At 36.7% G+C, this 21,813-nt stretch overlaps 2 protein-coding genes across 5 annotated transcripts in view; one reads left to right on the top strand and one right to left on the bottom strand.

Moving 5' to 3' along the window:
* The window catches only part of GRM5 (glutamate metabotropic receptor 5), a 543,363-nt gene that overhangs the window by 150,828 nt on the left and 370,722 nt on the right, over positions 1-21,813 (bottom strand). The window lies entirely within an intron of this gene.
* Positions 1-21,813, top strand: part of LOC309636771 (uncharacterized protein) — a 355,047-nt gene that overhangs the window by 312,806 nt on the left and 20,428 nt on the right. Inside the window, exons 6-7 of the mRNA XM_082410294.1 lie at positions 1,678-1,743; positions 4,114-4,175. The gene's annotated coding sequence lies outside the window, so the exon portion shown is untranslated. The remainder of the gene's footprint in view (positions 1-1,677; positions 1,744-4,113; positions 4,176-21,813) is intronic.

Below are 21,813 nucleotides of genomic sequence, written 5' to 3'. Positions count from 1 at the left end.
TTTCTTCAGTATGCTCTGACTTAAAAATTGATAATGAGAGTTGTTCCCAAGTTCATATATTACTCATTAAGATATCATAGGGGCTTGAGATATTCCTAAGGCATCTGTGGGTGGAGGAGGAGAATAAAATAAACAAATGAAAAAAATAAACCATTTCTTCCTCCAAGTCCTCCTTGACAAGAAGAGATTTCATTGAAAATTATCTATGTTGAAATTTCAAAAACTTTTGTGGCAAATCAGGAAAAAAAATAATAACTAATGCAATACGTTTTGTCCCAATGTTGAATGTGGTTACTTCACACATTATCTTCCCTGAAGTTTCTCATCTCAGCTGCACAGATTTTATTTAAAGCTGACAAGTTGAAATGAAGTGGGCTTGTTTGCTTCATTTTCTTGCTCTGTTTTGGAGGGTTTATTATATCACTGATAGGAGAGTGTGGGTCTCACTGGCACTCGAGGAGATGCTTGGGCGTGCTGCAAATGGGACCGGAAACCCTGTTTGTCAAGCAGAGCCCCGTTCTCCAAGGAAGTGGGAATTTAAATTGCTCCTTTTATTCATGCGAGCTCGCTCTTATGTAACGCTGTGATTATGAATATTACATAAGAAATGTAAGATCATAATGGGTCCAATTTACCCTTCACAATTCATTCACTGAATTTAATGGGGATTGTAAAAAGCCTGTCTTGATAAACTTTTTTGGAGGTGATATTTCCATTAAAAAAAAAAATGTCAGGACCGTAGTGTGTTAATTTACTCATCTCTCATCATGTTCTTTAGCTTTTTCTTTTCCATGTATAAATCTCTACATTTAATTTAGCAAAAGATGATGTTTTTTAGTAGTCTATAGGTTAGAGTGGGGATTTTTAAAACAGTTTTGTTCCAGATATTTCCATTCAACAGCAAAATAAAAACCATAAAAGAGTTCGTATATAAACAGAAAATTCCAGTATCTGTGTGGCAAAAGATGGTTATTCTATTTAAGCTTATGGGGGAATATCTGCTGTGTAAGTCTCAAGAAAGTTCAATCCATATTGGCTAAGTTAGATGGTGCTATATAGACCTTAGCTTATTAAATATTAACATTTTCATAAAAATGTGCTTTTAAGATTTGCATTAAGATGATAGGGTATGTCTAAGTAAGGAATAATAAATTCATAAGTGAATAGCCAAGAAAACTTGAGCTTACCTTTCTACTATCTGATGCTTTCCATTGCATTGTTAGAGTGGACTATCAAGATTCTGGTGCTACTTTAATGCTTTTGGGTGACATATATTTTACCAAATCAGGAAGAAGGGGGAAGGAAGATAAGGAAAGAAACTGAAAATGTACCACATTTCAGTCAAGTTTCTAGATTTAGTACCTATCTATCTATCTATCTATCTATCTATCTATCTATCTATCTATCTATCTATCTATCTGTCTGTCTCTTCATCCATCCATCCATCCATCCATCCATCCATCCATCCATCCATCCATCCATGCATCCAATTTCTTCTCATTGATGGGCATTTTACCCATCTCCTTATAATCCATTTCGTTATTTTCTTTCCAATTCTTTGATTTACAGTCGTTTCTCATTATTTGCAGAATCTGTTATTTGTAAATTCACCTACTTGCTAAAATTTATTTGCAACCCCCATACTGATACTCATGGCACTTTTATGGTCATTTTCAGATATACAGAGAGTGGCAAAAGAGTTGATTCTTCTGATGTGCATATACCCGGCTGAGGCTGAACAAGGTGAACCTCTGCTTTCTTGTTTCAGCTTTGATACTATAAAGAAGTTGTCCTTTTCATGGTCTATTAAATGCCAAGTTTTTGCATTTTAGTGTGTTTTTTTAAATTGATTTTGCTGTTTAAAATATCCCCAAGTATCATACTGATACGTTATTTAGAGTTCCCAAGTGCAAGAAGGCTGTGCTATACCTTATATAGAAAACCAGCTGTCCCTGGTGGTCCAGCGGTTAAGACTCCGCGCTCCCAATGCAGGGGGCCCGGGTTCGATCCCTGGTCAGGGAACAAGATCTGGCATGCCGCAACTAAGATCCCACGTGCTGCAACTAAGGCCCGGTGCAGCTAAATAAAATAAATATTTTTTTAAAACGTAGGTTGATAATACATATACTCTTAAAAAGTAAAAAAAAAAAAAAAACAAAACTGCATTTAGGCATGAGTAAAGTGCTGTTTTCTGTGAATTCAATATTAATTCATCAACAGTATTAGATATTAAATATTAAATAAAGTGTCTTTAGACCAGAACACCATAAAGCAAGGTTATGTAATGACTAGTTGATGAAAATGTGACTAGAGGCTCACGACAATTTAAACCTGTATTTCCCCTAGGAGTAATGGTCAGTATTCACTAAATCAGTGTTTGGTGCCTGTTTATAGAACATACCTACTGTGAATAACAAGAATTAAGTGGATATATATACACACACACACACACACACACACACACACACACACACACACACACACACACACATATGTACATATATATATTTGGATGTTGTTATGGTCAGGTTTCCAGTTTTCTAATTTTTTTTTTTTTAATTTTATTTATTTATTTATTTATTTATTTTTGGCTGTGTTGGGTCTTCGTTTCTGTGCGAGGGCTTTCTCTAATTGCGGCAAGTGGGGGCCACTCTTCATTGCGGTGCGCGGGCCTCTCACTATCGTGGCCTCTCTTGTTGCGGAGCACAGGCTCCAGACGCGCAGGCTCAGTAGTTGTGGCTCACGGGCCCAGTTGCTCCGCAGCATGTGGGATCCTCCCAGACCAGGGCTCGAACCCGTGTCCCCTGCATTGGCAGGCAGATTCTCAACCACTGCGCCACCAGGGAAGCCCCAGTTTTTTAATTTTTAAAACAATTTTTTTGCTATAGAGACAGTACTTTAGACATTTGAAATAGGAAAAAAAAATTTTTAAACTTACTTAGGTTGACATAACTAAAAGAGAAATCTTAAATATGTACCCATTCTCAAAATACCTCCTCAGTAGAAACGTCAGATTCCTTTAAATCTTGCCTGCAGACATCTTAAGGACATGCTCATCTAGCAAGAATTTACTTTCATTTCCTTCCCAATATCGCATTACTAAAATATATACTCTTACTCTACCATCTACCCTCTTCTCTTTCTCCTCTCAACCCCCAATTTCCATTATTTCTCATAATTAGCAATTCATGAAAGTTTAATTTTTATGTTTTTTCAAAAGAAGGTTCTTGTTTCAAACAAAATTGACTCTGGAATTCTCCAGCCAAAATTCATCTTCTATGTCTCTATAACTCTCCTTCTTTTCTTCAACATTTATGAAATACCTACCTATCTTAGACTAAATTATTTTGTGGCAGTAAACAGTTCCTTTATCTCAGTGGTTTAGAACAAAAGTTTATTTCTTGCTCAGCCTTTAGGTTCACTGCAGATGGCCTATATCTCTGCACCTTCAATCTGAGACATTCCTTCTGGGACATGGCTTATCTTGCAGAAGGGAAAAACAGAGAGTGTCTTGGACTTATGCAGTGGTTGTTAAGTATTCTGCTCAGAAGTGGCACATGTCACTTCTGCTCACATTTCACGGACCAAAGCAAGTTATACGGCCAAACCTGATCTGAATGGGACAGGTGTGTACAGTTTTTCCCACAGAAAGGATCAGTGCATATTGTGAAGGAAAATGCAATCTATCACATTTACTATGTGTTGAAATTGTACTTAAACTTAGAAAAACATATGTTAACTAGGTTTTTTTTTCTTTCCATTTTTTTTTAACATCTTTATTGGAGTATAATTGCTTTACAATGGTGTGTTAGTTTCTGCTTTATAACAAAGGGAATCAGCTATACATATACATATATCCCCATATCTCTTCCCTCTTGCGTCTCCCTCCCACCCTCCCTATCCCACCCCTCTAGGTGGTCACAAAGCACCTATATACACTACCAAATGTAAAATAGATAGCTAGTGGGAAGCAACCACATAGCACAGGGAGATCAGCTCGATGTTAACTAGGTTTTAGACACTACACTCCAGGTGTTCACAGTCTAGTGGAGGAATGGGAAAGGAGGAGAGACATGTAAATAAATGACCACATACGAACGAATATTGTTATAGGTATGAAATGAACGCATCGAGAGAGAAGATCAGTAAATAATTGACCAACTCTTCGTAGAAAGGTAAGATTTGAATTGAGTTTGAAAAATATGGGTAATGGAGTGATAACTGTATTTTGAAATGTTATTTTTTAGATAACAAGTAGGTATTTGTGAATCAGGGAATAGTGAATATTAAGCATTGCAGCTATATAGAGTGCACCGGATGGTGACTAATGAAAAGTAAGCTGAGGAAGACCAATTATGAATGGTCTTCTGGGCCATTCCAAACGTTTTGAGTTTTATCATTCAGGTGAAGAGGAGCCAGTGGTGGCTTTTAAAGTGGGAAGTGATACGAAGAGACGATGAGAACTGGATGAACCGTGGTAGCAGTGCGAGTGACAGATAAGAAAGGTTGTGGATGAGTGTTAGAGGATCAAGTTAGAAAAGTTGTTACAGTGGTTAAGGGATCTAATGGATGTTTGTATTAAAGGAGTGGGAATGAAGAGCCTATTTGTAAGGAATTCTCAGAGTCCCTAGGACTAGATATGTGGAGAATAGGGGGTAAAGGAGGATGTTGTTGGTTTATGGGAGACATTAGTGATATTGTAAGTGACATTGTAGCTCCATGTCCTAGGTTGTAAAATACAGGAAAATAGGTTTGGGGTGAAAAAGGAAGAAAATGAATACAAGTAGCGATCTACAATGATCAGATTTCCCTTTATATGCTCTCTAGCACTTTGTTTCTCCTGGATTTCTATCTGTTCTCTACATATAAAATTAATTTGAGTGTTAAAAAAAAATACAAGTTAACAATTTTCTTACCTGTGGTCCAGTACCATATTAACCCACCCTATTCTATTATGTTTAGGGTTTTGTATGCTGAGCAATAGCTGTTGGCACTCAAAAAAAAAAAGAGAGAAATAATGAAAATTAGAGAACTCTAAAGATCTGATGCTCTATACAATTATATCCTTATAAACGTTTTAACTTTAGAATTATTATTTTTATTATTTTTGTATTAACTTATAGATATTTGAAGCAGACCAATGGTTATGGTTATAATATGATTACTGCAGGGTTTACAATCAGTAGATTTAATGTCAGAATATATTTCTGGAATGTAGAAGCCCCTAAGGATACATGGTAACGGGCATAAAAAATTCTTGGAAAATTCTGAAGAAAAAAGGTTTAGTAATTATCAAATGTTAGAATAGAGATGCTCAGTAATTTAAAAATTTGTCTCTCTTATCAAAATCTAAATCTGTACAATGCAGACAATACACTCTTTCCTTCCTGTCCTCGTTTTAAGTTATTGCTATGGAAAACAAAAAAATTTATGTCGCACAGAAAGTTGCATTGGGTGATCCTCTGTAACAGTCTCCATGTTCTTTTCATTCTAATGCATTAATACAGTAAGCATTTTGAATGCATATTCTGTGCAGGCAAACTGCACAGACACCGTGGTAGGTCCCAGCACATGTCCTCAGCAGTCCATTATGTATGACCTGCCTGAATGCGCATTGCTGACTTCCAGCCCACTGGAAGTTTCCTCATTTATCCTCCAGACCGAACATCCTCTTTTCTTTTTATTCAAGTCTTCCCCTTAACAGTACAATTCATTAGGTTCCCAGTCACTGAATCATCACTTATGAAAATCACATTCCTGTCCTGCCTTCCTGAGATTATTCCCCCATCCCCTCAATTAGTATCCTGGGTGTTTCCACACTCTTAGTTCTTACATTTACAGTCCCTTGGTTTATTTACTTGGAACGCTAATCACATACAGTGGGTACGGGTTTCATTAGCTGAACTCTCAAATGGCAACATGGTTACTTAGCATAACTCCGCAGAGTTCTTGGGGAGGCGTCTGCCGGGGGCTAACAACATAAATAAATCATCTCAGTCTGCTTCAAAAGGAGCAATACCAGACCAAAAATGTAGGCATCAGAATGACTGTTCCTAGCAGTTAGCAGACGTTAAATTTGTGTCAGGAGGTGTGAGTTTATGCATTGGGGAGGTAGGGGCGGGGGACGTGGGTATGCCAGGCACATACAATTATTCTTGATCACTGAAATCTTTAGTCCCGCTTAGTGTGATGGTATTGGCACTGCTAAGACTATCACACGTATATTGTGTACTGGAGACGTTGCAGTTGATTCTCATTCCTCAAATACATCAGACTTTCATACCTCCAAACCTTTGAGTATGCTGTTCCCTCTGCACAGAGAGTCATCCCTTCAACTGCTTACATTTTTCCTGATTTGATAAAATCCAATTCATCTATCAAGCAGACAGACTGAACTTGAATACAGCTTATTAAAACCTTTCTCAAGCTCCCCTGGGCGTAATAGTTCCTTCCTCTCTGCTTCCAAAATACTGTGACATTTATTTCTTATTCACTTAACAAGTATTGGGTAACTAATAACTAATAACTTGTTAGTTATGTGGGAGTAGAGTGGTGAACAAGAAGACAAGATTTCTGCTCTCATAGAGGTAACATTTTGATGCTTTTAGTTTTGCACTTGTCATCATATTAAAATTAAGTACATTTATTTGTTTTCCCTAAATTGACTGTAAATTTTATGTTTTGGACATCTCATCCTTATGTTTATTATAATTCCTTGAACATACTAAGGACTTAAATGTTTAATATAACTTACTAGAAAATTAGACTTTAAAAGGCAAATTTCAAATTTTAGAGAATTCTTTTCCGATAACTGCATATATTCTTTTTTTTTTTTAATTTATTTTTGGGCTGTGTTGGGTCTTTGTTGCTGCGCGTAGGTTTTCTCTCATTGCGGCGAGCAGGTGCTGCTCTTCTTTGCCATGCGCGGGCTATTCATCGCGGTGGCTTCTCTTGTTGCGGCATGTGGGCTCAGTAATTGTGGTGCACGGGCTTAGTTGCTCCGCAGCATGTGGGATCTTCCCAGACCAGGGATCGAACCTGTGTCCCCTGCAGTGGCAAGTGGATTCTTAACCACTGCACCACCAGGGAAGTCCCAGCTGCATATATTCATTTTTAATTGAGAAAGCAGCACTGTTTGATGTGTCTTATAAAATGACTCTGAAAGGCTGAATTCATTCCCCCCTCCAAAATGGTCCTCTCCCTTCTCTACCTGATGCTATTAAGGTTAATGAGTACATTCATTAGGCTGCATCCCAGCATTTTTTGTTTCAAAATCTGTTCACAACCCACACATTTATTATGGAAACTGCTGTTCTACTCACATGTAATCATAATCATCACCCTGCCAAATCTCTTACCAGTAGCATTCTGACAGGTATTTTGGGATTTTTTTTCCTAATAGTGGGAATCTGTCTACTGACTGCTTGGCTGTCTTCATATAATATTCCTTTTTTTTCCTCCCCTGGGGGAGTAGAAGGTCTTAGAATCTCTAAAAAAATAGTGAAAACAAAGAAGGATATTGAGCTTTTAAGTAAAAGTTCTTATGAATGTACACCAGTCAACACTAATGAATTGATTCCAAAATGAAATACAATGTAGAATTTTTGAGAAAATTGTTAGGTTATTTACTGAAAATCACTTTATCTCCAGGGCTTGTAAATCTTAATTTTTCCCATGTCTGAGGATAAGTAGGTGTGAATTGGAGGAGCTATATCAGAACATTCAGAAGAAGGAAGAAAAGTCAGGAATCTAAAGTTTGCTGTCTTGTGCAAGTCAGGTGATTTCCATTATATGGCTTTCCTGATTCTCTACAGGCCTTAGAGATAATTATTATTAGCCCTAGTTTTTACCATTGAGGCAATTGAGGCTCTGAGGAATGAAATAACCTACTCAAAATCCCACAGCTAGCATAGAGGGGATTTCACCCAGATCTTTCTAGCTCCAACACTCCAGTACTTTCCATACTTCATGGAGCCTCCAAAATAATGACATACAGTGACGACAGCAGTGAGAAATGTTCGTTAAGGGGATCTTATTTCAGAGGCGTGTGATGGAGGACAGGGAGCAACGTGTCGGGCCGGGAATACATGGGCAAGATTCTCATGCTCTGATATATTCACACCTTCTCCTGCTTTTTCAATCAAACGCTAATCTAGATCAGGACTGCTGGGAAGGGATTTTGAAACTATAAGATCCCAAGAAAACTGACCTTGAAATAGGGAGATAATTCGTAATGCGTCTGACCTAATCAGGTGAGTCCCTGAAAAGTGACCACCTCTTCCTGACAAGAGAGATTCAAACATGAGAAGGATTTGGCATGAGAGAGCTGGAGGAGACGCTCCATTGCTGGCTTTGAAGATGGAGGGAGCTGTACAATAAGGAGTGCAGGTGGCCTTGAGGAGCTGAGTGTGCCCCTGGGTGACACCAGCAAGGAAATGGGGACTCAGGCCTACATCTAAAAGGAACTGAATTCCACCAAAACTGGAATGAGCTTGGAAGCAGATTCTTCCACAAAGCCTCCAGAAAGGAATACACCTTGATTTCAGCCTGTTTAACCCTGAGTGGAGAACCCAATTATGCTATATACATGGAGTCCTGACCTCCAGAAAGTATGAGATAATAAACGAATATTGTTTTAAGTTGCCAAATTTGTGGTAATTTGTTACACAGCAATAGAAAGTTATTACTCACTCGCCACCTCTTTTCTACATTTCCTCACTTGGAAGGCCAAAGCATGTTAATATCAGAAGAGAAGTGATATAATCTTAGGAGGTCTGACCTAATTCTGGGTTTGGTCAGAGCAGACAAACTTCCAAAGACTTTGGGATCACAGAAAATAACAGAGAGTATTAAACATATTAGAATACTTGGAACGTCCATCCTGTCTCAATTTAGGCCTTAAATTGAGGTAGTCATTTTCCCCTCTGGTTTAAAGTCTTGTCCCTCCAGGGATGCTTCCTTACCAAACACATCCTTCACAGAGAAAGAAGCTGAGAAAAATCATTGTAAATAGATTATTTTGAGAATTACACAATCTACTGTTTCTCTTGTCATATTATAGCCATTTGGGGAAATGCAGAAATTGTGGCAATTGTGTAAAGTGTGCAATATAGTGAGCGAAATGATTCAGTTAAATAGAGAAAGCATGTTATGGTAAGCTATTGTATCCACCGCTTTACGTAACCTTTTTTATGTTTTCTCTGGAAGCTTCCTTACTTAGGATAACCTTCTAGTTTTCAGTCTGCAAACTCCTTCCTGCTGAATTGCGCTGATTTCTTCTTTTATGCTGTTAAACTGAAAACAATGTTCAGCCAAATAGTCAATAATTATTTATTATTTATTATAATCAATAATTTATTTATTCTATTAAATTCCATGCAGTAAGGCAGACTTTATGATGATGTTAGTGAATATAACTCCCAGTGTCCAATCTGTTTTCTTCCCTTACCCCTTATAACAGGTCACCAGGGAGTTCATAATTTCAGATCTATTATGTTTTTCTTGTACTTTCCTCAATGTCCTCCAGTATTTGATACTGTTCTTTCATTTAGCCAAATCTAGTGGCTGACACTGTACATGCCAATTTCCCTACAGAGTACTGCATATGAGCAATAAAGAGAAGAAAAACTGGCATTCCCTACCCACATTAGAGTCAGGCAAATGAAAACTTAAGAGTGATAACAGTGATCATGTATTTAGGGTTTGCTGTCTGCCAGGCATTGTTCTAGGCACTGTGTGTGTATATACATATATACACACACATACACACACACACACATACACACGCTTACTCTCTGCCTATATATGTGTATATATATTTATATCCACATATATCTATTTATCTATATATATATATATTTTTTAACATTTTCACATTTCACTTTAGGAATCTTCAGCTTGAAAAGTAGGAAATAACCCTGAGTTAAACAGGATTCAAACTCAGTCTGCCTAAATCTAGAAACCAAAACTGAACCAGTGCAACCTATCAGTGTGGTCTTTGATCCAAATCTGTGTCCAAACTTATCTGACTTTGTCCATGAAACTGCAGAGAGAAGAGTTATTTTAATTTCTGTTACACACACACACACACACACACACACACACACCTTAGAATTATTTTCTTTTTTTTCCTTTCTGAGACTATAAACAAAGAATTGTCTTAAACCATTGCATTCATCTTCTGATAAATGGCCATCTTTGTAGTGTTAGAATACACTGGCAAAGTTATTAAGAGTCTCTCTACTGACAAGGTAAAGAGCTATTAGAAGATGCTCAAGAGACCTTGATATCTGTACATAAACACAGAATGAACTCTCTTCACATTTCACTTTGAGGCAACTTGTTCTTCCTTGACAAATTATCCCCATGACACCCACTGAAACCAAGTCTATTGTTAACTTCTCACATCTATCAGATATGGTTTACAAATGAACACTTATAAGCTATAGAAGACCAGTAAATAATCAAAAATTGTTCAGGGTGTGAGATTAAGTTTTAGAAATAGTCATTATGTAAGAATCCAGACAAAAGTCAGACCCTGAAAGCCTGAAAAATTTAGTTGCGACATGCCCAGTAATCCAAATAGACTGAAACTGTAAATCATGTATTAGAAACTGAACAGCTACTTCCATTTCTAGCTATGATAGATTAGAGAAACCTTCCTCTGAAAACAACTAGAAGGGCTGGATAAACTTTAAAAAAATCTATATAAGCTATCAGAATGCTATGTAGGCAGTCGGGACTCAAGTGGCCAAGATCCTGGGGAGAAAAAAAAATATACTGAGGTAAGACTTTCCCTTGAGGTATATGACAAATTCACTGAAAGTCAAGGATGCGAGGCTAAGAAGTTGAATCAAAAGCAGCACGTGAGGCTCAAGAACTTATTCTTTCATAACTGAAACTTTGTACCCATTGAGCAGTAACTCCCCATTTTTCCCTTTCCTCAGCCCCTGGCAATTAACCATCTTACTTTCCACTTCTATGAATCTGACTGTTTTAGACACTTCATATAAATGGAATCATGCAGCATTTGTCCTTCTGTGATTGGTTTATTTCACTTAGCATAATGTTTTCACAGTTCATCCATGTTGTCATATATGGCAATATGGTGCAACTACCATTGAAAATAGCTCGGAGTTTCCTAAAATAATTAAAATATATTACCATATGATCCAGCAATCCCACTTCTGGGTATTTATCCAAAATAATTAAAATCAGGTTGTCAGAGAGAGATATGTACCCCCATGTTCATTATAGTATTATTTACAAAAGCCACAGTGTGAAAACAACATCCATTAATGTCCATCAATAGATGAATGGATAAAGAAAATATGAAGTTTAGTATTCTAAAATCAACCAGTTTACCACATTATCAGAATAATGGAGGAAAATATGACAAATTCAACATCATTCTGATAAAAAGTCCGTAGCAAACTAGCTAAGAAAGAGAACTTCCTTAATCTGTGCAAGAGTTTTATAGTAAAGATCATACACAACAATGAAATGTTGAAAGATTTCTTCCACAAGCAAAGGATATCTTCTCTTACCACTTTTCTTCAATATTTTATTGAATGTTCTAACCAATTCAATAAGGTAATAGAAGGAGTAAATTATCATTATTCAAGGACAATTTGATTGTTTACATAGAAAATCTGAAATATATCTAAAATACAGATTATTACAGTTAGTAGTAAATGAATTTAGTAAGTTTGGTGGATACTAGTTCAGCCTACATAAATAAATTAATTTCTATATATCTGGAACAAACAATTAGAAAATAGTATTTTAAATATACTATTTAAAAACCACCTAATAGTTAGAAATAAATCTAAGGAAGATATGTAGGATTTCTCCATGCATGTAAGAGGAATTATGGAAGACTTAAGTTAATAAAGGAAGTGCCACATTCATAAACTGGAGGAGTCAATAATGTAAAGTTGTTAATTTTCCTGAAATTGATCTATAGATTCAAGGCAATCCGAATCAAAATTCCAGCAGGTTTTTTTTTGGGGGGGATGGGGGGTGAGGTGTGGAGGATATTTATAAACAAATTATAAAATTTGTATGGAAATATAAAGGACCAAGTATAGCCAAGATAATACTGGTAAAGAACAAAGCTGGGGAAATACAGTATTAGTAAGACATTATGAAGTTACAACAATATACAATTTGTAGAGATAAATAGACTAATGGAACAGAATCCTACATGTATATAGAGACTTGATTTTTGACAAAAGCTACACTGCAAAGAAGTAGGAAAAACAGTTCTATTAAATGATTCTGAAAAAAATGATTCTGGGTAAATTTATATTTTTTGGAAAAATACATTGATACTTAATCCACACCACTCATAAAAATCAATTCTAGGTAGACTGTAGATCTAAATGTTGCTGATTATACAATAAAGCTTTTAGATGATAACAAAAAGCTTCTAGATATAACAGAAGGAGAATATCTTCATTATCTTAGGATAAGAAAGATCTCTCAAACAGGACATATAAAGGACTAATCATAAAAATCAAGATTGTTAAATGTATTTATAATAAAATTCATAACTTATTTTGATCAAAAGACACCACTACTTAGGAGATCTCTATGTGGTGTGTGTGTTTGTGTGTTTCTGTGTGTGTGTGTGTGTATGTGTAGGTGGATAGACAGATGATAGATGGATAGGTAGGTAGGTAGATAGATAATTTGGAAAGGATTCATATCTAGAATATATGAAGAATTTCTATGAATTAATATTAAAAAAAGCCCTATAGAGAAAAAGGGTCAAGAAGTTTGAACACTTTACACCTTGCAAAATACGATTGAAATGGCCAATAGATAAAAAAGAATGCTCAACTTTATTCATTACAGCAACACAAAGTAAAACCACTATGAATAGCATTACACACAAACAAGAATGGCTAAAGTCAAAAAGACTGACACAGTATAAAATAAAAGCTGGAGCAACTGTAATTCTCAAACATTGATAGACATGTATAGCCTGGTGTAACCTACTATTTGGCAGTGTCTATGACAAGTGAATATAAGCAGACACTATGATGGAGCAATTCCACCCTTAGATATGTCCCCAGTAGAAATGCTATCACAGATACAGTAAAGCAGGGGTCCCCAACCCCCCGGCTGTGGACCGGTAGTGGTCCGTGGCCTGTTAGGAACTGGGCCGCACAGCAGGTGGTGAGCGGCGGGTGAGCGACCAAAGCTTCATCTGCCGCTCCCCATCACTCGCATTATCGCCTGAACCATCCCCCACCCCCGTCTGTGGAAAAATTGTCTACCATGAAACCGGTCCCTGGTGCCATAAATGTTGGGGACCGCTGCACTAAAGGCATGTAGAAGAATGTTTATGTTAGCACTATCTGCAATAGCCCTATATTATAAACAACAAAAATGCTCATCACCAGCAAAAAGGATAATAAGTTGTGATTTATTCTTATAATGCAATACTAGATAGCAATGAAATTGAACAAACTACAGCTACCTGAAGTAAAACACATAAGCATAAGATTGAGTGAAAAATATAAACAAAGGAGAAAAACTTATTCCATTTATATAAAGTTAAAAGAGGACAATACTAACCTATAGTGTTAGAAGTTAAGATATTGGTTCCTTTTGATGAACGTGTTCCAGCTTTCTTACTGTTATGGATTTCTTGTTTCATTCCATTGCCGTATGTGAAGATACTTGATATAACTTCTATTGTCTTGAATTTGTTGAGACTTTTTTGTGGCCTAACCTATGACCTATCCTAGAAAATGTTCTGTGTACACTTGAGAAAAATGTGTAATATGCGGCTGTTGGAAGGAATGTTCTATATGTGTCTGTTACCATATAGACCATTTGATCTATAGTGTTGTTCACATCCTGTTTCCTGATTGATTTTCTATCTGGATGACCTACTCATTGTTAAGAGTGGGGTATTAAAGTCCCCAACTATTAATGTTTTGATGTTTATTTTTTCTTTGAGTTCAGTTAGTATTTGCTTTATCTATTTAGGTGCATAATACATGTTGGGTGCATAAATATTTAAAATTGTTATATCTTCCTGATTGATTGATCTTTTTTTTTTAAATTATATAAGGACCTTCTTTGTCCTTTTTTAACTTAGAGTCTATCTTGTCTGATATAACTACAGCTGTCCCCATGTTCTTTTGGTTACCATTTGCTTGAAATACCTTTTTCCATTCCTTCACCCTCAGTTTATGCATGTTCTTAAAACAAAAGTGAGTCCTTTATAGGCAGCGTATCATTGGATCTCTGTTCCTTGCTTCTTCTCTTGCTATCTTCCTTTGTCATTTGATCACCTTTTGTAGTGATATGCTTTGACTCGTTTACCATAATCTTTTGTGTATCTACTACAGGTTTTTCCTTGGTGGCTACCATGAGACTTACATAAAATATCTTACATTTGTAACACCCTATTTTGAGCTGATAACAACTTACCTTCAATAGCATACAGAAATTTTAGACTTTTACTTCTTCCCCTTCACATTTTAGGTTATTGATGTTACAATTTCCATATTTTTATATTATGTATCCAATGTCAAATCACTGTAGTTATGGTTATTGTTTTTTTTTTTCCTGTTAAGTAGCAGTTCTTTATTTTTTTATTATTTTTTTTCCACACACACACACACACACACTGTATTTTATTTTTACAAGAGATAAATAAACTGACACCAAGCGTTGTAAATGGATGACCACAACAAAAGCAACAATGATTGCAATTACCAAACACGAAACACACTCATACTATGTCATAATATTGACATTCAGTCCAGTAATCCTCCACTGTAACAGCTCCTTTACTTTGCAGTGAAAATTCATTTGTATATTTTTTGCCTCTGAGTCCTTGTGGGATTTTTTTTTTTATTCAAACAGAAAGTCACAAAAATTATAATCATCCTCATCAGTTCACTCAGTCCCATGTAATTAATTTTTTTTCACCTTGATCTTTTGTTACCACTTTTATGAATTCATCAGTTTTCCATTAGAGTTCTGAAAATGCTTATTCATTCAGTTCAGCAGTATAGTCAGTTACCAGAAACCTGTACTTGTCAGAGTCTTTTCCATGAATTCCTTGAAGATGAAACCCTTTTATAGGAACATATTTGCAAAAGCATCAGAGTACACCCAGAACTGTCTGTAAATTACAAAAGACTTAAAAATGACCACGGTTAAAGATTTGATGAAAGTTCATAATAATGCAGCTGACAAGGAAATTTAGTTATTTCTGAGGTATACATTTTAAAGTAATAACTAGAATTATGACTTATGACATTATACCAGAACATATAAGATTTTTAGAAATTTCATGTAATGTCTAAAACATTTATATTAACATATTTACACACAAATAATCCAAAGAAAGTTTAGTATTGTTTTTTTGTTTGTTTGTTTTTTTATACTGCAGGTTCTTATTAGTCATCAATTTTATACATATCAGTGTATACATGTCAATCCCAATCGCCCAATTCAGCACACCACCATCCCCACCCCACCGTGGTTTTCCCCCCTTGGTGTCCATACGTTTGTTCTCTACATCTGTGTCTCAACTTCTGCCCTGCAAACCGGTTCATCTGTACCATTTTTCTAGGTTCCACATACATGCGTTAATATATGATATTTGTTTTTCTCTTTCTGACTTACTTCACTCTGTATGACAGTCTCTAGATCCAACCACGTCTCTACAGATGACCCAGTTTCGTTCCTTTTTATGGCTGAGTAATATTCCATTGTATATATGTACCACATCTTCTTTATCCATTCATCTGTCGATGGGCATTTAGATTGCTTCCATGACCTGGCTATTGTAAATAGTGCTGCAATGAACATTGGGGTGCATGTGTCTTTTTGAATTATGGTTTTCTCTGGGTATATGCCCAGTAGTGGGATTGCTGGATCATATGGTAATTCTATTTTTACTTTTTTAAAGAACCTCCATACTGTTCTCCATAGTGGCTGTATCAATTTACATTCCCACCAACAGTGCAAGAGGGTTCCCTTTTCTCCACACCCTCTCCAGCATTTGTTGTTTGTAGATTTTCTGATGATGCCCATTCTAACTGGTGTGAGGTGATACCTCATTGTAGCTTTGATTTGCATTTCTCTAATAATTAGTGATGTTGAGCAGCTTTTCATGTGCTTCTTGGCCATCTGTATGTCTTCTTTGGAGAAATGTCTATTTAGGTCTTATGCCCATTTTTGGATTGGGTTGTTTCTTTAATATTGAGCTTCATGAGCTGTTTATATATTTAGGAGATTAATCCTTTGTCTGTTGATTCGTTTGCAAATATTTTCTCCCATTCTGAGGGTTGTCTTTTTGTCTTGTTTATGGTTTCCATTGCTGTGCAAAAGCTTTGAAGTTTCATTAGGTCCCATTTGTTTATTTTTGTTTTTACTTCCATTACTCTAGGAGGTGGATCAAAAAAGATCTTGCTGTGATTTATGTCAAAGAGTGTTCTTCCTTTGTTTCCCTCTAAGAGTTTTATAGTGTTCAGTCTTACATTTAGGTCTTGAATCCATTTTGAGTTTATTTTTGTTTATGGTGTTTGGGAGTGTTCTAATTTCATTCTTTTACATGTAGCTGTCCAGTTTTCCCAGCACCACTTATTGAAGAGACTGTCTTTTCTCCATTGTATATCTTTGCCTCCTTTGTCATAGATTAGTTGACCATAGGTGCGTGGGTTTATCTCTGGGCTTTCTATCTTGTTCCATTGATCTATGTTTCTGTTTTTGTGCCAGTACCATATTGCCTTGATTACTGTAGCTTTGTAGTATACTCTGAAGTCAGGGAGTCTGATTCCTCCAGCTCTGTTTTTTTCCCGCAAGACTGCTTTGGCTATTCGGGGTCTTCTGTGTCTCCATACAAATTTTAAGATGATTTGTTGTAGTTCCATAAAAAATGCCATTGGTAATTTGATAGGGATTGCATTGAATCTGTAGATTGCTTTGGGTAGTATAGTCATTTTCACAATATTGATTCTTCCAATCCAAGACCATGGTATATCTCTCCATCTGTTTGTATCATCTTTAATTTCTTTCATCAGTGTCTTATAGTTTTCTGCATACAGGTCTTTTGTCTACCTAGGTAGGTTTATTCCTAGGTATTTTATTCTTTTTGTTGCAATGGTAAATGGGAGTGTTTCCATAATTTCTCTTTCAGATTTTTCATCGTTAGTGTTTAGGAATGCAAGAGATTTCTGTGCATTAATTTTGTATCCTGCAACTTTACCAAATTCATTGATTAGCTCTAGTAGTTTTCTGGTGGCGTTTTTAGGATTCTCTATGTATAGTATTATGTCATCTGCAAACAGTGACAGTACTTCTTCTTTTCCAATTTGTATTCCTTTTATTTCTTTTTCTTCTCTGATTGCCGTGGCTATTCCTTTTATTTCTTTTTCTTCTCTGATTGCCGTGCCGTGTATTCCTTTTATTTCTTTTTCTTCTCTGATTGCCAAAACTATGTTGAATAATAGTGGTGAGAGTGGACATCCTTGTCTCGTTCCTGATCTTAGAGGAAATGCTTTCAGTTTTTCACCATTGAGAATGATGTTTGCTGTGGGTTTGTCGTATATGGCCTTTATTATGTTGAGGTAGGTTCCCTCTATGCCCACTTTCTGGAGAGTTTTTATCATAAATGGGTGTTGAATTTTGTCAAAAGTCTTTTCTGCATCTATTGAGATGATCCTATGGTTTTTATTCTTCAGTTTGTTAATATGGTGTATCACATTGATTGATTTGCATATATTGAAGAATCCTTGCATCCCTGTGATAAATCCCACTTGATCATGGTGTATGATCCTTTGAATGTGTTGTTGCATTCTGTCTGCTAGTATTTTGTTGAGGATTTTTGCATATATATTCATCAGTGATATTGGTCTGTAATTTTCTTTTTTTATAGTATCTTTGTCTGGTTTTGGTATCAGGGTGATGGTGGCCTCATAGAATGAGTTTGGGAGTGTTCCTTCCTCTGCAATCTTTTGGAAGAGTTTGAGAAGGATGGGTGTTAGCTCTTCTCTAAATGTTTGATAGAATTCACCTGTGAAGCCATCTGGTCCTGGACTTTTGTTTGCTGGAAGATTTTTAATCACAGTTTCAATTTCATTACTTGTGATTGGTCTGTTCATATTTTCTGTTTCTTCCTGGTTCAGTCTTGGAAGGTTATACCTTTCTAAGAATTTGTCCATTTCTTCCAGGTTGTCCATTTTATTGGCATAGAGTTGCTTGTAGTTGTCTCTTAGGATGCTTTGTATTTCTGCATATTTTTAATATGCTGTTTTTTAAAAAAACTTTTAACCTAGAGTTGTAAGTGAACTATGCACCATCATTACAATATTAGAGAATCTGACTATGTATTTGACATTACCAGTGAATTTTACACATTCATATGTTTTAAAATGTTAATTAGCATTCTTTTACTTCCACTTGAAGAACACGCTTTAGAATTTCTTATAAGGCAAGTCTAGTGGTGAACTTCCTTACTTTCTGTTTGTTTTGGAACGTCTTTATCTCTCCTTCATTTCTGAAGGACAGGTTTGCTTAGTATAGTATTCTTGGTTGACAGTTTCCACCTCTGGTCAGGTGAGGTCGCTGGCTCTGTTCCCTGGCAGTGCAGTGCCACTGGTTGGATTTCTAGATTGGGCAGGGCTGTGGGCTTGGCTCAGCAATTGCTCCTGGTCGAGTAGAGTCTCAGGCTGTGATCCTCAACCAGATGGTGCCACTGACTGGACTCTGTGAAGGCAGGGCTTCACATCCGTTTTCCTGCTGGAGTGGGGCTGTAGAACAAGCTCCAAGGCCAGCACAGCTCCCTGGACCCGAGCCAGGCAGGACTGCCCACTGGACCCCTCACCAGACAGGGCAACCGGCTCAGCTCTGCAGATGGGCAGAGTCACTGGCTGGGGTCTCCACTGGGGCACAGATTCAAGGAGGAATGTGGTCTGCCAAGATCTGAGCACTAGTTGCTTCCCCATTGTCCTTCTCTGTTTCTGTCTGATCCTCAGTGGTCAAGTCTCACAGATTTCCCAATGACCTTTGTGAGGCAGGACCCAAGTGTACCTGCTGGAAAGTATCCTGTAACACTGGGGGACCAGGATGTCCACCTTCGGCTCTTTTTTTTCCACTGGAGAAGCTATAGGCTCAGGGAAGCCCTCTCACTGTGGTACTGTGCCTGCCTGGGGAAGGGGTGATGCAGTCAGAGTGTAGCTGCTCCTCTTAACTTTCTGTTAGGGTCCTTCTCAGTCTCTGTGCTCTGGGAGAAGAGGGAGGGCTTTAGCCTCATTCCTAGGTTCTGAGATTTTCACACTGGTGTCTTGTCGATGGATAGTTGCTAGCTGGATTTCTTGGAGCACACCTGAAGTATGGAACTGCCTGTGTCTCCATCCTGATGGTGACACTCTGGCCAGCAGTTTAGTTTCTATAGAAATTTTAAACATGAACATGACACGTTCAATTTACAGTTTTGCTAGATGGTTCTTCTATACAAATAAATTTGAAGAAAGGCAGGTATACTTATTAGGAGGTTGCTGCAGTAACTCAGGTGAGGACTGATGAGGGTTTGATAAAGAGAAGTCATCATAGGATGAAAAGTAATGAACTAAAGTAAGAAACACTATTTTTAGAGGTTCAAAGAGACAGTGTTGTTGATCAGTATTCTTTGGAGTGTGAGGTAGGAAAAGGCGTCTAGAATGACTGAATTTTCTTACTTGAGTGATCAGTACCATTTACTAATGAGAAATGTGTGTTAGGGGAGTTCAGTTTTAGATATGTTGACTTTGAAATATTTGTGAGACATTCAAGTGAATTATGTCAAGAATATAGTTACACATGTAATCTGAAACTTAGAGAAATGTGGTCTGAGATATTTAATTTAAATGTCAACAAATCAATACTTGGTAGAACTATTAGAAGAAATATGATCACCCAATGACACTGTTTTGCATAATACGAGCAAGGGATAAATGTAGAAGTCCAGATAGTACCAATACTTAAGGAATACATGGAGAAGAAGATATTGTTTTAGGATCTTGATAAAGAAAAGGTATAGAGGGGAGAGGATACCTATGGGGAGTAGTGATGGGGAGTGGAGTGCTACCACAAAGCCAAGAAAGGCAAGAGCTTCAAAAGGAACAATATAGCCAACAATGTCAGATCCAGCAGAGAGCACAGGACTTAAAACAGTTTTTAGGAGCTGGCAGCATGACTGGGGAGTTTTGGTGGAAAGGTAAGGACAGAAGCCAGATTTTAGTGGAGGAAGGACTGAAGGAGAAGTGAGGAAGAAGACAGAGCTGATGTGGATCATGACAGAATCCTGCTGTATGTTTTACTCTAGTAAATGGTTTAGAAATAGGAGTGCAGAAGATGGATTATGGAATGGATTTTGCTAAATGATCAGGTTTATGAGAGATTTGAGGGTTTGGCTGAGAAAGTGGTTTGAATAATTAACTATGGTATAGGATCACTAAGAAAGTCTGGCTGGCCTGGAAAGAGCTGAGATATTGGGGGGAAATGGAGAAATTATAAGACAAGGGCATTCTATGAGAGCAAGGGCATATGAAGGAGCAGTGAAAATGAGAGACAGTAAAAGCAAAAACTAGATGGTAAAAGTGAAATTAAGAGCTGATAAAAGGGTGCTTATTCAGAAAGAAGGACAGTGAATTTACGATTTCTAGGTGATGGAAGAATTGAGGATGTGCCATAATGCACATGACAGCATAGCTTGGATGTTTATTTTCCTTACCTATCATGCAGCACTATTCTTTTCAATTAAATTTCATTTCAACAAATTATTTTTAAGCACCCATAGATTACCATGTCAGATTAAAGTAAAGAAATTTTACTTGAACAGGCATCAGTGAACATTTTAATAATGAGGTAATTTTGTTTGTTATCATCGTTACTTGTGGTTTATTTGTTGAGTTGTTTTAACACAGTGTAATGTTCATCTGATGGACAGAATATTTTTATCTAACCTGCTACATGACCCTCTTGTCTTTTCTGCTAACCAGAAAAGCACTGAATAGTATCTGTCCTGTAGAGCAGTTGGGATTTTACACAAAGAATCACACACATGCACACACATCAATATACATACTAACACATGCAGACATACTTATATGCATGCACACACACACGGATGCACATACATTTGCACAAGAAAAACAGAACCTGTTATTTTCACCTCATTTGAGACATTATTCCTTATAGGATATTTTGGAAAGGGGCAGAAAGAAAATCATTTGTTCCAAAGAGGTGGGACAACATGATGATCTGCAATTGTAAAATTATTGTCAATGAGGAGTACAAGATTTTAGTCAGAATTCAATACAGAAGGGTCAACAACAACAACAAAATAACACTGTGAATTGAGGCAGTTCAGTCATTCTTCTCTGGACCCATGTCTATTATTAAAGTCACCCTAGAGAAGCCTGGCAAGTTAAGAGTAATTTATTTCTGAGAAATAGACTCATTTCTTCCTCATCTTACCAAATTCATTTATTATAGATGTTTTTTAGGCTAATGAAATCATTTTTCTAGTTTGCTACTGTCCCTAAATGGTTTAAATGTACTAGCTGTGTGTGCCTGAATATCCAGTTAGAGCAAAAGTCATGTTTCAGAAGTAGAAAGGGAGAAAAAGGTATTAAGGGAAGTATATTTTATCTTTAGTAGAAAATATGACCCAGACAATAAGAGAAGAACAGAGAAGAGGTAGACAGGGCCAAATGGTTCATAGTTTAATATCTGTAATTTCAGACCAAGAAATACCACAGTATTAAAAAAAAAGTGTAATTATCAAGCATCTATGTGGGA

Source organism: Balaenoptera physalus (genome assembly GCF_965194825.1).
Source record: "Balaenoptera physalus genome assembly, chromosome: 10".
In the NCBI taxonomy this organism is placed as follows: Eukaryota; Metazoa; Chordata; class Mammalia; order Artiodactyla; family Balaenopteridae; genus Balaenoptera; species Balaenoptera physalus.
The sequence above is the reverse complement of the archived record's forward strand: the minus strand, read 5'-3'. Positions and strand labels throughout refer to the sequence as shown.